Source organism: Sturnira hondurensis, unplaced genomic scaffold (assembly GCF_014824575.4).
Source record: "Sturnira hondurensis isolate 20B ecotype Veracruz unplaced genomic scaffold, ASM1482457v3 Scaffold0010581, whole genome shotgun sequence".
NCBI lineage: Eukaryota > Metazoa > Chordata > Mammalia > Chiroptera > Phyllostomidae > Sturnira > Sturnira hondurensis.
This window is the reverse complement of record NW_028083212.1, coordinates 229445-234645: the sequence shown is the minus strand read 5'-3', so window position 1 is coordinate 234645 and position 5201 is coordinate 229445. Positions and strand designations below refer to the sequence as shown.

Sequence of the window (5201 nt, the reverse complement as noted above, 5' to 3'; positions counted from 1 at the left end):
GCCTAGTGTTCCGAGTGCCCCCTAGTGGCCCTATCACCCCCTGCAGCTTAGCCCTCCTGTTTCACCCAAAGTAGTTCATGTCTGGGCTCACACTGATTTTGACACTTTGTGCGTCTCTCACACAGTACTACACAGCTGTGTCCTGGGCTCTGAGGCTGCTCATCTCCATGTAGGCTGTGTTCACAGAATTGTCTGCTGTCATGGTGACTCTGCCCTGGAACTTCTGTTCATAGATTTTGCCACCGTTGTTATGGGTTAACCACCACCCCCCTCCCCTCACACTATTGTCCCAGGGCCTGTCATGCCCAGTTCATATAGTAGCTGGTGAAGGTACAACCAGAAGCCTTTCAGGAGACCTTCACTGAAGCCCCTGGCTTCCTCATTTCAGCCTCAGACTGCACCAGCTGCACCTGGGAGTGGTCACCTGTGGAGAGGAGACAAGAGTGGATGTAAATACCCCTCAGCTGTCCCAGGTCCCCTCCTTAACTCAGGTACTGGATTGCCTATTGCCTGTAGCCACTGCCACCAGAAAGAGGGCTCTCCAGCTCCAATCTATGATGAGGGGATGTGCCATCAGGGCATCTGTAGGGGAGGATGTGGCTGTGGGTGATGCTCTCAGGCCACAGACTGACCCATATTTAATCTAGATTACCTCTTCTCACTCTCATATTCATGAGGCAGAGTATTTCATAGCTGAAAACTTGACCCTACCTGAGAGAAGATAGAGGACACAGGGATCATGTTCACAAGGAATCAGAGAGTCTAAATGCTAATCCATGCTGTAAGGTATGTCTCCTCTTCAAGTCCCTGAGCTCTGTGCACACGTAGCAGCTTACACTGAGGAACAGGCCCCCACAGAACAATACACTCATTGGGATTCCACCTTTAAGTGACACAGAGACAACTTCTACTGGTTCTGGGCTTTAATGCCTGAACGTCTTATCCCTGGGTCAATGTATCTTCAGAATGCTGCATGTAGTTTGTCAATAAATCCATCACTCTCCCTAGCTCCTTAAAATTCACCTATAAATATGTCTTATAAATACCCACATTGCCTGTGTTTTTTTATTCTTACCAAGTTCGGTAAATAGGATATTTAAAGTTATCTGTTTTCTAACTCTTACTTTATATATATTTTTTATGAACAGGAAGACCCATCCCTCAGAAGAAATCTCTCTCCAGATACTTCTAGACCTGCTCCTGTGGCAACAGCCCTAGATTTGTTCATTCCCTGTGACTTCTGCTGCCCAACACATGCTCTGAACAGGAAGGTCCCATCTCAGCTTGCAGGGCATGGGTGACTGAGAAATTATATATATATATATATATATATATATATANTCGGGTATATGTACATCTAAACTTGAATTCCTGTGTTTATAAATATTTATGTGTGTGTAAATATATATATATGCGGTGTATGAAGATGATGCTGCAATAAACAAAATGAGTCAAAAGTGTTTTGTGAAATTACATCATGGAGATTTCTCTCTGAATCATGCTCCGTGGTCAAGTAGACCAGTTGAAGTTAATAGTTATCAAATTGACAAATTAAATGAGAACAATCAGTGTTACCCCACACAGGTGATAAAATTATTGGTGAAAATGAAAAAGAAGTCTTTTTGGCCAAGCTACCAATTTAAAAATTAATCCATCATGTTTACTGAGCCATAGAAATAATTGTATTTGTGACAACGTGGATGGATGTACGAAGTATTATACTGAATGAAGTTAGTGTGACAGATATAGAGAAGTACACCACCATCTTGCTGATATGTGATGTCTAAAGAACAAAATAAATAAGCAAGCAGGACAGAAACAGACACATAGACCCTGAGAACATAGTAAGAATTTCTAGAGGTGAGGAAGTTTGAGAGCTTGGGTGAAAAAGATAAAGGGATTAAGAAGTAAAAATCAGCAGTTAAAGATTAAGCACAAGGATGTAAAGTACTGCACAGTCAATAACATTGCAAATACCTTGTGTGGTACCAGGTGGGGGTACTGGGTCAATAGGGACATCACACCACACATTGTGTAAATGTCTGACCATTTTGCTGTAAACTACAAGCTCATATAAAATAATATGTAGAATATCAACAGGAATTGAAAAGAAGAAAAAGAAAGTTATCCCTAATTCCATGAGGCTAAATCAAGCATACGGGTCAGAGTGTGACAGAAAGGAGAAGTGGCTGAATTCAGGTCTGTGCTTACACATGTCATCATTATTGGGAAAATTCAGAAAATCTCAGTTTATTAGACTCCAGTTGAGAACCACAGCCTAGTATTAATCACTGGTGGATCATAACTCAGTAAACAACCCGAGGCTGCTCATCAGTGCTTAGTACAATAAGTTTACCTGCTGAAGGGCCAATCCTGTTCCTCCTAGAGATATCAACTCTACATGATAAATGCCCCATGTCCCCTTGGGATATATGTTGTCCTCAGCCTTGACACCCACAGAAAGCTGTGTGAGTCCCTCTGCCTCTGTGTGGTGTCATCTCCATTTGGTGCTGTGAGAATGATGCCAAGGCAATGAGTGCCATCTCTGGGGGTTTTTGTTCTCTGGTGTTTACCTCCTACACTTCTGGTGCCCACTGTCAAACAGGAACATGTACTGTTTCTGACCAACTTGGACACTGAGCTGTGTGGAGATGGGATGGCTGTTGGGATCAGCAGAGCCTCTGGTTGGATTCAGCTGATTTGGGTCAGGAGGTTTGATTATTCATTGATGTTTCATTATTATAAGGGAAAACAAATGCATGCGTCTCTCTGACTTTGGAGCACGTGAGAGAGTTATCCTCCTATGACAACAAGCGTCTGTAACTCAGATACGGAAGAGGTCAGCACAGAGACTTGAAGGGAGGGAGGCTCGCAGAGGGAGACTGCTGTGTGGAGAGCTAATCCCACACCTGCCAGGAAAACAGCCCTTAATTCCATCTGAAGCTGCTCCCAAGCTGATCCCTGAACTGAGTGCCCTGAGCGCCCCCTGGTGTCCAGAGTGTCTCCTGCAGCCCAGCCCTCTTGTCTTCAGGGAGGTTTGTGTCTGGGCTCACACTGACTTCCTCTCACTGTGTCTCTTGCACAGTAATACATGGCTGTGTCCTCGACTCTCAGGTTGTTCATTTGCAGGTAGAGCGTGTTCTTGCCATTGTCTCTGGAGATGGTGAATCGGCCCTTCACAGAGCTGGCGTACTATGTGCTACCACCGCTGCTATTAATTTCTGAGATCCACTCCAGCCCCTTCCCTGGAGCCTGGCGGACCCAGGCCATAGCATGGTCACTGAAGGTGAATCCAGAAGCCAGGCAGGAGAGTTTGAGGGCACCCCCAGGTTTCACCAAGCCTCCCCCAGACTCCATGAACTGCACTTCACACTGGACACCTGCAAACACAAAGATGACAGGTCAGGAAATTGTCACCTTCCACTGTTTCTCTCAGTCATATCCACTCACACACTCAGTGTGTTTTATTCTCCATAAAGTACCTCTAAAAATAGCAACAAGGAAAATCCAGCTGAGCCCAAACTCCATGGTGAGTGGTCTGTGTTCTGTCCTGAGCAGGGACAAGGAACACCTGGGAATCCTGGGCTGCGCTCAGGTTCCAAAGCTGCAGGGTCAGGGCTGGGCTGCTTTTCATGAGCAGAGGAGCCCTATTTGCATGTCTTACTGCTATATAGGGAGCTCTGGTGTTGAGCACTGTCATAAAGTACAAGGTCCCAGTGTTTGACATGTCCAAGATTCTAGATGTTGCATGACCAAGAAGAGTGGATTTTCACAAAATAGAGGGATTGAAAATGGGTTATGCCTTTGAAATTCATCAATAATAAACTCACCAAGAGGATTCAATGTTCACAATTTAGAGGAGAGAATTAAAAGAGCAGGAGTTTGTTGTTCAGGCCACAGGGAGATACAATTGATCTTGTTTCCCCTACAAAACAATCAAAGTATGAACTCAGAACAGAGTGTGACCCTAGAGCACATAGACTTAGTGTTGAAGGAGGTGGAGCATCTGTGTGGATCATTGTAGACAGAAGTGTGAACTCCACAGAGAAGCAGACTGTGCTCCCAGGTCAGGTTCATTCAGTAGAGTTTGGTGCTGAATGTGCAGCAGCCTCACTCCTCATTTTGTTTTTAGTCTCTAGACTCTGCAGTAAATCCAGATTCAAATATTTGGATATAAAAGAAACACAGCCCTGACCATATATGCTTTATTGAAGATGTAGGTAGAAATTGGGTACTAAGTATGTTGACATTTGAGGAATTTGATTATGGAAATCTTGATACAAACCACTAATAGAAAATAACTGATGTAAATAAAATCATAATTGATATGAAGAACATTATTTTTATATATCCAACGATTACAGGATGAATAAGTCCTTCAAAGCACTTCCCATTACTGCAGCTGGTGGATCTAATTTTATATTAAAACTGTTCAGCATTGCTGGTTTAGCCTGATACTCACTCTCAGGATCTGTGTTTACATGCACATGTGAAGTAGCTGTAATCAGAGAGCAGGAGAGGGAGTCAATTAGGCCCCCTGGTTCTTCTGTAGTTAATGTCAAAAGAATCATCTCCTCTATTTCTTTCTGTCTCTATTCATGTCTGCAGTAGACCCATGGGAAACTATCACTGTGTTTGTCCCTGCTGGGTGTTCACTGAACTTGAACACTGAATGTATCAATGTACAACGTAGAAAAAGGGACTCCATGCATGAGGATTAATTAATAGGGATGGTAAACAAACCTCATTTCAGCTGACACACTTGCTTTCATCTCCAAATTCTTCAAGAATAAATGTGTGTAGATGGCTGTGCCAGGCAAATAATTGTTTCAGTTGTCATAGGAACATAGTGCAGGTTGGATGAGGGATTTCTGTTGTCGAGGGCGTCCTCACACTGCTCCATGCTATGTGATGACATTAGTAGTGGCCAAGGGACAGAGACACAAACACAGCTGTAGTCTCAGATGAGGAGGCATCTTAAGATCTCACCCTGATGGAGACTGAAGGAACACAGAGATATCTTAAACAGTGCTGGAACCTGGAACACCTGCCAACCCTTGAATTTCCTGCCAAAATGTCATCTGTGTGATGCGCAGCCAGAGGTAAGAACATACATTTTTTCTTGCCTTCAAAGTACTTAAATTTTCCACGCAGCAATATTTTTACTGATACGTCTCCTAGAGCAAGGGGCATAAAGGAAA

General features: G+C 43.7%; 1 pseudogene; it reads right to left on the bottom strand.

Annotated features, from left to right (window-relative positions):
* Positions 1-3027: 3027 nt before the first annotated feature.
* On the bottom strand, positions 3028-3600 carry LOC118996017 (immunoglobulin heavy variable 3-23-like; annotated as a pseudogene).
* Between the last annotated feature and the right edge of the window lie 1601 nt (positions 3601-5201).